Raw genomic sequence first — 11971 nt, 5'->3', positions numbered from 1 at the left:
GTTAGAGTTAGGATTAAAAACACATTTTAAACCTGACCTTTTTTTAAGGTTAGGTTTAGGCATAAGGTTAGCAGTTGTTAAGGTTAGAGTTAGGTGTAAAATAAAATGTTATGAAGCTCAATTGTAGAAATAGGCGGGGTTTATGACTTTGTGGCTGTGGTAACTAGTGACGACCCAGTCTGAGGCACGACCGACTACGTCAGGCTTCCTCCAGTGTAGCAGCAGTAGCCCTCAGGGTTAGCAGGGCTGGAGATGGTTATCTGCTTTCCTTTAGCATCCTAACAGACCGGATAGAGTGGCCTGCTATAGTGTGCTATGGCCCAGGGTGGTAGGAGAGGTTGTGTGGGTGGAAGGTTCCTGCTAGGGCCCTAGACCAGTCATCTGAAGGGGTGGAGGTTAAATATCATGCCAGTTCATCTCAATTAAACACACTTCCCTCTTACACAGTTGATGGAAGGCAGATTGCAGCCAACATGAGAGGCATTGGCATGATGCCAGATGGCTTCCCGGAGTGGAAGAAACATGCCTTTGGCAGTAACCAGCCCTCTTATGGCAAGAAGACAGAGCTTACCATCCTGGAGCAGAGAGAGAGCCTGCCCATCTACAAGCTAAGGGAGAAGCTCACACAAGTCAACAATAGTCATGGCCCTATAGAGAGAAATAAAGTTGTTTGTCAGACATTGCTTTATTTGTAAGGTTACCTGACTTCAGCGGTTTAAATGATACATTGTATCCAGCTTTGGTCACCTCTCTTTTTCATTATGACAGGCTGTCCACGATAATCAGATCCTGATTGTTATTGGAGAGACTGGCTCTGGGAAAACCACCCACATCACCTAGTACCTGGCCGAGGCAGGCTACACCACTCGGGGGAAGATCGGCTGCACTCAGCCCCGTCGTGTGGCCGCCATGTCCGTGGCCAAGAGAGTCTCTGAAGAGTATGGTCGCTGTCTGGGCCAGGAGTTGACTGAGCAGTTTTACCTTGGTATACCTTTTGGATTTGCTTTAAGTCAGTGACTTCGTTTATGAGGGACTTCTCGCCTCTCAATTATTTTCCACACCAGGTGGACTACACCATCTGTTCTGCACCAGCCCTGAGACGGTGATCAAGTAAGTACATGACACGTGGTATGCTGCTGAGGGAATGTCCGATAGACCCAGACATGGGTCAGTACACCCTCATCATGCTTGACGAGGCCCACAAGAGGACTCCATACTGACGTGCTCTTTGATCTACTCAAGAAGGTACACAGGGTCTTGTTCATAATAGCAAAACAAGTCTGAATATTTCCTTGACTCCTTCCATTTTGTGAATAGTATAATGAGTGGTGTGTTAATTCCTTAAATTCTCTGTCAAGAAACGCCCAGACATGATGCTGATTGTGTCCTCGTCAACACTAGATGCTGTCAAGTTGAAAATATAAAAATATATTTTTTAATTATATTTATTGTTGGGAAGGGCCCATAAGTAAGCATTTCACTGTTAGTCTACACCTGTTGCTTCTGAAGCATGTGACAAATAACTTATGATTTGACTTGGGTTTTCCCAATACTACTTTGAGGCCCCCATCTTCACCATCCCACTTTCCTAGTGGAGGTGCTCTACTGCAAAGAGCCGGAGACAGACTACCTGGATGCCAGTCTTATCACCGTCATGCAGATCCACCTGAGTGAGCCCCCAGGTACGGTTAAAAATGGTTACAATACATACATCCACAATGTCTACACTTCAGCACCTGCGATAAGATGCAAATCCTCTATTGACATCTAAAGTTTAGGATTTGTCCATCAGTGACTCTTTGTCCTCTTCGCTATTTCTTTGCAGGTGATGTCCTGGTGTTTCTGACAGGTAAGGAGGAGATTGACACAGATTGACACATTGGTTGTAATTTATTTTGTACGAAATGTTGCTGCTTCCGTCTCTTATGACCGAAAAGAGCTTCTGAACATCAGAACAGCGATTACTCACACTGAATTGGATGAAGAATTTTTCTTTAATAAGTCGGATAAGAGGGATTTACTCCAGACACCCGAACAGGCCCTCATCCCATCATTCACAGGAGAAAGAGACAGATTTCGCGGAAGGAGGATCAGGCGACGAGTGGCTAATCTGCCTTTGCCATCTGTATTATTAGCCAATGTACAATCACTGGAAAATAAATGGGACGAACTAAAAGCATGTATATCCTACAAACAGGACATTAAAAATGTAATATCTTATGTTTCGCCGAGTTGTGGCTGAATAACTACATGAATAACATACAGCTGGTGGGTTATACACTCTATCGGCAGCATAGAACAGCAGCCTCTGGTAAGACAAGGGGTGACAGTCTGTGTATATTTTTAAATAACAGCTGGTGCACGATATCTAAGGAAGTCTCAAGGTTTTGCCCGCCTGAGGTAGAGTATCTCATGATAAGCTGTAGACCACACTATCTACCTAGAGAGTTTTCATCTGTATTTTTCCTAGCTGTCTACATATAACCACAGACCGATGCTGGCACTAAGACCACACTCAATGAGCTGTATACCGCCATAAGCAAACAGGAAAACGCTCATCCAGAGGCGGCACTCCTAGTGATCGTTGACTTTAATGCAGGGAAACTTAAATCCGTTATACAAAATTTCTATCAGCATGTTAAATGTGCAACCAGAGGGAAAAAAACTCTAGACCACCTTTACTCCACACACAGAGACACGTACAAAGCTTTCCCTTGCCATCCATTTGGCAAATCTGACCATAATTCTATCCTCCTGATTCCTTCTTACAAGCAAACACTGAAGCAGGAAGCACCAGTGACTCAGTCAATAAAAAAGTGGTTAGATGACGCAGATGCTAAACTACAGGACTGTTTTGCTACCACAGACTGGAATATGTTCCGGGATTCTTCCGATGGCAGTGAGGAGTAGACCACATCAGTCACTGGCTTCATCAATAAGTGCATCGATGATGTCGTCCCCACAGTGACTGTACGTATATACCCCAACCAGAAGCCATGGATTACAGGCAACATCCGCATTGAGCTAAAGGGTAGAACTGCCGCTTTCAAGGAGCGGGACTCTAACCTGAAAGCTTATAAGAAATCCCGCTATGCCGACAAACCATCAAACAAGCAAAGCGTCAATACAGGACTAAGATCGAATCATACTACACCGGCTCCTACGCTCGTCGGATGTGCAGGGCTTGCAAACTATTACAGACTACAAAGGGAAGCACAGCCGTGAGCTGCCCAGTGACACGAGCTTACCAGATGAGCTAAATAACTTCTATGCATGCTTTGAAGCAAGTAACACAGAAACATGCATCAGAGCATCAGCTGTTCCGGACGACTGTGTGATCACGCTCTCCGCAGCCGATGTGAGCAAGACCTTTAAACAGGTCAACATTCACAAGGCCGCAGGTCCAGATGGACTACTAGGACATGTACTCTGACTATGCTCTGACCAACTGGCAAGTGTCTTCACTGACATTTTCAACCTCTCCCTGTCTGAGTCTGTAATACCAAAATGTTTCAAGCAGACCACCATAGTCCCTGTGCCCAATAACACTAAGGTAAATGACTACCGACCCATAGCACTCACGTCTGTAACCATGAAGTGCTTTGAAAGGCTGATCATGGCTCACATCAACACCATTATCCCAGAAACCCTAGACCCACTCCAATTTGCATACTGCCCCAACAGATCCACAGATGATGCTATCTCTATTGCACTCCACACTGCTCTTTCACACCTGGACAAAAGGAACACCTATGTGAGAATGCTATTCATTGACGACAGTTCAGTGTTCAACACCATAGTGCCCTCAAAGCTCATCGCTAAGCTAAGGACTCTGGGACTAAACCCCTCCCTCTGCAACTGGATCCTGGACTTCATGACGGGCCGCCAATGGTAGTAAGGGCAGGTTACAACACATCCGCCACACTGATCCTCAACACGGGGGCTCCCCAGGGGTGTGTGCTCAGTCCCCTCCTGTACTCTCTGTTCACTCATGACAGCACGGCCAGGCACGACTCCAACACCATCATTAGTTTGCTGATGACACAACATTGGTAGGCCTGATCACCAACAACGATGAAACAGCCTATAGCGAGGAGGTCAGGGACCTGGCTGTGTCGTGCCAGGATAACAACCTCTCCCTCAACGGGATCAAGATAAAGGAGATGATTGTGGAATACAGGAAAAGGAGGGCTGAGCACACCCCCATTCTCATCTAAGGGGCTGTAGTGGAGCAGGTTGAGAGCTTCAAATTCCTTGGTGTCCACATCACCAACAAACTAACATGGTCCATGCACACCAAGACAGTCGTGAAGAGGGCACGGCAAAACCTATTCCCCCTCAGGAGACTGAAAAGATTTGGCATGGGTCCTCAGATCCTCAAAAGGTTCTACAGCTGCACCATCGAGAGCATCCTGACAGGTTGCATCACTGCCTGGTATTGCAACTGTTCGGCCTCCGACCGCAAGGCACTACAGAGGGTAGTGTGTACGGCCCAGTACATCACCGGGGCCAAGCTTCCTGCCATCCAGGACCTCTTTCCAGGAGGTGTCAGAGGAAGGCCCTGAAAATTGTCAAAGACTCCAGCCATCCTAGTCATAGACTGATCTCTCTGCTACCGCACGGCAAGCGGTACCGGAGCGCCAAGTCTAGGTTCACGAGGCTTTTAAATAGCTTCTACCCCAAAGCCATAAGACTCCTGAACATCTAATCAAATGGCTACCCAGACTATTTGCATTGCCCCCCCCCCCCTTCTACGCTGCTTCTACTCTCTGTTATTATCTATGCATAGTCACTCTAATAACTCTACCCACATGTACATATTACCTCAATTACCTTGACTAACTGGTGCCCCCGCACATTGACTCTGTACCGGTATCCCCTGTATATAACCTCGCTATTGTTATCTTACTGCTGCTCTGTAATTATTTGTTACTTTAATTTGTTACTTTTATTAGGTATTTTCTTAAAACTGCATTGTTGGTTAAATCCGTTTAAGTAAGCATTTCACTGTAAGGTCTACACCTGTTGAATTCAGCACGTGTGACAAATACAATTTCATTTCATTGACGAAGGTTTACTCTCACCTTGGACGCTGGATAAAATGGAGTATGGAACAACAAGCTAACTTAAAATTGGTCAGTTTATGGTCAGTGACTTGTCTGAGTTAAAATTGCCTTGATCCCAACCATAATATTTTAGTAATGAATGTGATTAAATGTTATACACTCTTCCCCACTCCTCTCCCTCTGTCTGTCTCTTTGTTTGTGTCAGAGGACCGAGTTCCCTCTGGAGCCCATGCTGTGTAAGAAGCCGATCATGTCCGTCCACCTGGGCTGCAGTAAGGAAATGCTCACCGTTGTGTCCATGCTGCCTGTGCAGAACGTCTTCCCCAGGCCCAAGAAACCTCAGATCATAAGTCCATAAATACTGTGTAACCATGGCTATTTTTAATGTCCTCCAGGCCAGTGAGTGGTGTGAGTGAAAATCACAGAAAAAACATGCACGGTTAAAATAAATACACTTCTGGAGCTTTACAATGGTGAAAGCTATTCAAATTAGAATAAATGTATCTGCTGTGTCTGCAAATACTGTTTTGTCATAAAATATTGGCGTCAACATCATGTTCAATGATCCCTCCTGTCTCAGCCTCCAGTATTTATGCTGCAGTAGTTTATGTGTCGGGGGGCTAGGGTCAGTCTGTTACATCTGGAGTATTTCTCTTGTCTTATCCTGTGTCCTGTGTGAATTTAAATATGCTCTCTCTAATTCTCTCTTTCTTTCTTTCTCTCGGAGGACCTGAGCCCTAGGACCATGCCTCAGGACTACCTGGCATGATGACTCCTTGCTGTCCCCAGTCCACCTGGCCGTGCTGCTGCTCCAGTTTCAACTGTTCTGCCTGCGGCTATGGAACCCTGACCTGTTCACCGGACGTGCTTGTTGCACCCTCGACAACTACTATGATTATTATTATTTGACCATGCTGGTCATTTATGAACATTTTAACATCTTGACCATGTTCTGTTATAATATCCACCCGGCACAGCCAGAAGAGGGCTGGCCACCCCTCATAGCCTGGTTCCTCTCTAGGTTTCTTCCTAGGTTTTTGGCCTTTCTAGGGAGTTTTTCCTAGGGAGTTTTTCCTAGCCACCGTGCTTCTTTCACATGCATTGCTTGCTGTTTGGGGTTTTAGGCTGGGTTTCTGTACAGCACTTTGAGATATCAGCTGATGTACGAAGGGCTATATAAATAAATTTGATTTTGATTTGATTTGATTCAATGTTGTTAGCTTCCGAGGTAGCTAGCTATCAGAATTACCTGAATGTCAGCCCCACATTCTACTAGTTTTGGCTGATAATAAATGTATTGATACATTACTTAAATTGCCTGATGTCTCTCGAATTGGTTTCAAATGTGCACATCTCAACTTTGTTATACAGCAAACATATTAGCTAATATCTACAGATGTTAGGGAGCTAGCTAGCAGAAGACAAGCTAGCATCAAAGGAAAATGTAACTCACTGCAGTTGGAAAAAACTGTTATTTCTTGTCTCGTTGGCTAACAAAATATAATATTACTACTTGTAGACATACAGTTGAAGTCAGAAGTTTACATACACCTTAGCCAAATAAATTTAAACTCAGTTTTTCACAATTCCTAACGTTTAATCCTAGTAAAAATTCCGTCTTAGGTCAGTTAGGATCACCACTTTATTTTAAGAATATGAAATGTCAGAATAACTGTAGAGAGCATTATTTATTTCAGCTTTTATTTCTTTCATCACATTCCCAGTGGGTCAGAAGTTTACATACACTCAATTGTATTTGGTAGCATTGCCTTTAAATTGTTTAACTTGGGTCCAATGTTTCGGGTAGCCTTCCACAAGCTTCCCACAATAAGTTGGGTGAATTTTGAATTTAAGCCATTTTGCCACAACTTTGGAAGTGTGCTTGGGGTCATTGTCCATTTGGAAGACCCATTTGCGACCCAGCTTTAACTTCCTGACTGATGTCTTGACATGTTGCTTCAATATATCCACATAATTTTCCTCCCTCATGATGCCATCTATTTTGTGAACTGCACCAGTCCTTCCTGCAGTAAAGCATCCCCACAACATGATGCTACCACCCCTGTATTTATCGGCTGGGATGGTGTTCCTCGGCTTGCAAGCCTCACACTTTTTCCTCCAAACATAACGATGGTAATTATGGCTAAACAGTTCTATTTTTGTTTCATCAGACCAGAGGACATTTCTCCAAAAAGTACAACCTTTGTCCCCATGTGCAGTTGCAAACTGTAGTCTGGCTGTTTTATGGAAGTTTTGGAGCAGTGGCTTCTTCCTTGCTGAGCGGCCTTTTAGGTTATGTCGATATAGAACTCGTTTTACTGTGGATATAGATAATTTTGTACCTGTTTCCTCCAGCATCTTCACAAGGTCTTTTGCTGTTGTTTTGGGATTGATTTGCACTTTTCGCACCAAAGTACTTCATTTCTAGGAGACAGAACGTGTCTCCTTCCTGAGCGGTATGATGGCTGCGTGGTCCCATGGTGTTTATACTTGCGTACTATTGTTTGTACAGATGAATGTGGTACTTTCAGGCGTTTGGAAATTGCTCCCAAGGATGAATCAGACTTGTGGGGGTCTACAAATTTTTCTTTCTGAGGTCTTGGCTGATTTCTTTTGATTTTCCCATGATGTCAAGCAAAGAGGCACTGAGTTTGAAGGTAGGCCTTGAAATACATCCACAGGTACACTTCCAGTTGACTCAAATTATGTCAATTAGCCTATCAAAAGCTTCTAAAGCCATGACATCATTTTCTGGAATTTTCCAAGCTGTTTAAAGGCACAGTCAACTTAGTGTATGTAAACTTCTGACCCACTGGAATTGTGATACAGTGAATTATTAGTGAAATAATCTATCTGTAAACAATTGTTGGAAAAATTACTTGTGTCATGAACAAAGTAGATGTCCTAACCGACTTGCCAAAACTATAGTTTGTTAACAAGAAATTTGTGGAGTGGTTGAAAAACGAGTTTTAATGACTCCAACATAAGTGTATGTAAACTTCCGACTTCAACTGTAGATAGTAGGTTAACTAGCTTACTAAAATGTGAATTGTTTTCTCTATTGAAATGCGCGGTCGAGTGTACAACTTTGCGCGCAAATGCTCGAGTCGTTGTGCACATGTGCCCTCTGTAGTATTTGGATATCCTTGTGCAGGGCGGGTTATTATGGGTTTACAACCAGAATCAACTGCTATCGTAGCTTTCACATTTGTTGATGGTGGTGAATTATGGTTGACTGAGTTCCCTAACTTGTCATATATTGGTGGAAACCTCAGACCATAATGAGACAGTTGTAGCCTAATGTGATTGGTGTTTATCAGTTGATGGCCAGTCATCACTTTTGTAATTTTATTCTGTGCCGCCCCAGGACAAGCAGGCCCTGGCTGACCAGAAGAAGGCCAAGTTCCACCAAGCCGAGGGAGCCCACCTTACCCTGCTGGATGTCTATAACTCCTGGATGGAAGAACATGTTCACCAACCCTTGGTGCTTCGAGAACTTTATCCAGGCTCGCTCCTTGCGCAGAGCCCTGCATTTATGCAAACAGTTTATGCAAACAGATGCTGGGCATCATGGACAGGTAGGACATTCATCATAAGAATTTCTAATTCATTCTATATCCGGTAACATTCTCAACTGGTAGTATTACTTGTGCATCTTATTAATCCTGTGACTCAAAGACACAGTCTCTGGGGCCTAAATTTAACTTAATCTACTTCCCATTTATGGATTTCATAGAAAATCTATATGCCTACTTGTATCAATATTTTGGACATAGGGCGAATTTTTGGAGTGTTACTTTGACCTGTGCCACGTGGAAAGGCCACAGTGCACATACAAAGGGTAATCTGCAGTGGTTTCTTCTGGAATGCAGCTAAAGAGGATCCCTAGGAAGGCTACTGTACTCTCATTGATCAGCAGGTGGTGTAAATCCAACTCTCCAGTTCTCTGTTCAACATCCAGCCTGAGTTATGAGTCTATAACCATTGGGACTCTAAGCATAGTCACGAGCCACTTTTACTGGGGCTTGTGTTGCCTCTATGTAATATAATCATTGTATATACCATAGATGTTTGAAAGGCACCACTTTTCCGTGTTGGCCATCCATTTTTGGAAGTAAAGAGTGTAAGTGTATAGACTGTGCTACTTTTTAATATATATAATCAGGGAACAGAGTTCCAGAAAGATTAAAAACATACTCTTCTATACCCTAATTTTCCCCACTCCTTTCATCCCTTTATCGCGGTCTAAGGCACTGCATCTCAGTGCAAGAGGCGTCACTACAGTCCCTGGTTCGAATCCAGGCTGTATCACATCCGGCCGTGATTGGGAGTCCCATAGGGCGGCGCACAGTTGGCCAAGTGTTGTTCGGTTTTGGCCGGGGTAGGCCGTCATTGTAAGTAAGAATTTGTTCTTAACTGACTTGCCTAGTTAAATATCAGCAGGTTGGTGTATGAGTTGCTGCTGACAACGAATGAGTTCATGCATCAAACAGAAGAAGCAGCAGTGCCTCGAGCCCCTCTATAACCACTACGAAGAGCCCAACGTATAGAGAATCTTCCGATTCTTCTGCAGGAAGTAGATGTGTATCCCTTTACCCTTACACACAGGCTCACACCACAGCAAGAGAGAGAGAGGGAGACCGTCATTGACTGGTTGATACATACCAGGCCATTGTTCTTCTCTGTGTTCCTAGAGTCATTTGGTTTCATGGTTCAATGTCAGTTAACTTACACCCCTCAGACAGAAATCAAAAGTTAGTTTTACTGAAGATGTCCAATGTATAAATCACCTTAAAACCAAACATCAGGGATTCCCTTAAATAAATAACTATTAAGTGGATAGGAAGGGAAGGGCAGTAATCTGATCAGCCAGTGGAAGTCTGTCTGTTTTTGAGGACACAGTGCTCAGAGTTCGATTAGTCTAGTGATCTCATGTAAATAGTTTATATCAAGGGAAATGGATGGGACTTTGATTGTAGGTCAGTAATTGCCAGATCTGTCGTTTCATTAAGACGACGGAAATGTAATCAGACTGAAATTATGAGTAAGTCCTTTACTGTAATCGCCAGTGAAATGCCGTTTTTTTCTCGAAATGACCATAAACCTCATAAAATATTTGATGGTCTCATGACTGTTCGTTTTTTCTTGTTGCTGTTATATTATAATTAAACTGTCATGATCCGCCAATGATATAAATGGAAAGTATAGAGCAGACCAGTTACAGAATCGGCCCTTGCAGAACTACCATCAAAAGTTTGCAGGTAGCCTAGCGATTAAGAGTGTTGGGCCAGTAACCGAAAGGTCGCTGGTTTGAGTCCCCGAGCCAACTAGGTGAAATATCTTTCGATGTGCCCTTGAGCAAGGCACTTAACCCTAATTTCTCCTCCATATTTATTCATCTGGCAAATAGGCACGCCCCTTTTAAACAATTCAGAGTCAAAGATGGAGCTAACCCTTGGTTTTCTTCTGAGCTATCTGAGCTCATTCAGAGGAGAAATCAGGACTGGGCCAAAGCAAGGAAAACTGACTCTGTAGTGGACTTGCAATCTTTCAATTGAAAAACAGATGTACTATCTCGATTAAGAAGGCTAAATCAAGCAACTTTTTAAGCTCTATCTATGACTGCTGGTGAGTCAATCGACTGCTCTTCCTCCTGTCAGCCTCTAGCTGACTCGACGGTTAACCCGTCAACTTCTAGTGAATCTTTGTTTTCATTTCAACAATCTATTGTCTGTGATGTGCCAGATGCCTTGCTTAAGATTGATGTGAAAAAATCCAATGAGGCTGATATGCTTGATCCATATTTGCTGCAACTCTCTGCCCCCCGAATTGCTGAATCATGAATCAATATTTTTTACCTGACTATTATATCTGGTTCAATCCTCAAGGTTTGGAAGGCGTCCATGTACTCCCCATTCACAAAGGTGGTGACCTTTATATAATGATTGCCCTTTTTCTAAACTTTCTTGACTAGCTAAAATATTAAAATCCTTGAATAATTCTCATCTAAGATCTTTCTTATCTTTGAAATGAATTCTAAATGTACATCAGTCTGGTTTTAGACCAGGTCATAGCACTATCTCTGCTGCATCCCTAGTTATAAATGATGTGGTTAACTGTATGGATAAAAGGCAACATTATGCTGCCCTCTTCATTGACCTATCAAAGGCCTTCGATACTATTGATCACTCACTGCTAATTCAGAGGCTTTCCTCAATTGGCCTAGACCAGGCTGCATGTAACTGGTTTAACAATTACTTGACGGATAGAACTCAATGTGTATCTACTGATGGTGTTAAATCAGGTTTCCTGGATATTGTCAATGATGTCACGCAGGGGTCGATTCTGGGTCCTGTGCTTTTTATTGTTTACTTGTCTGTAAAAAATGATAATGTGCACTTGTTTGCCGATGATACTGTTGTGTGTGCTATTTCCCCCACGGTTGACCAGGCTCTATCTGAACTGCAGTCTGCATTCATTGTATTACAGAAAAACGTTATTGACCTGAAATTCGTGTTGAATGTAGATAAAACTAAGTATATGTTGTTCTCTGGAGTACATAAAAATAACTCTGATGATTTACTTTGAATGCTTTCCATGTTGATTGTGTCCCTGCTTACAAATATCTGGGCATCTGGATAGATGAAAAATGTTGATGAGTGAAGAAGCTGAGAATAAAAAAGGGCTTCTATAGAAATAGGTCCTGCCTCTTGCTAAATAGTAGAAAGCAGATTATTCAATCGACAGTCCTAGACTATGGCAACATCCTCTAGTATGAACGCAGCTTCCTCTTCATTAAAAACGCTTTGTACTCATGCAGTTTAGTACTCACTACTGCATTCTCTACCAGAAAGTTGGTTGGCCCTCTTTGATGTCACGTAGGTTGATACGTTGCTATGTTTTCA

The 11971-nt window shown here is 43.1% G+C and overlaps 1 pseudogene; it reads left to right on the top strand.

Annotated features, from left to right (window-relative positions):
- The first annotated feature begins 473 nt into the window (after positions 1-473).
- Positions 474-9039, top strand: LOC106579355 (ATP-dependent RNA helicase DHX8-like; annotated as a pseudogene).
- The last annotated feature ends 2932 nt before the right edge of the window (positions 9040-11971 follow it).

This window comes from Salmo salar, chromosome ssa19 (genome assembly GCF_905237065.1).
Source record: "Salmo salar chromosome ssa19, Ssal_v3.1, whole genome shotgun sequence".
NCBI lineage: Eukaryota > Metazoa > Chordata > Actinopteri > Salmoniformes > Salmonidae > Salmo > Salmo salar.
This window is presented reverse-complemented; position numbering and strand designations above follow the sequence as displayed.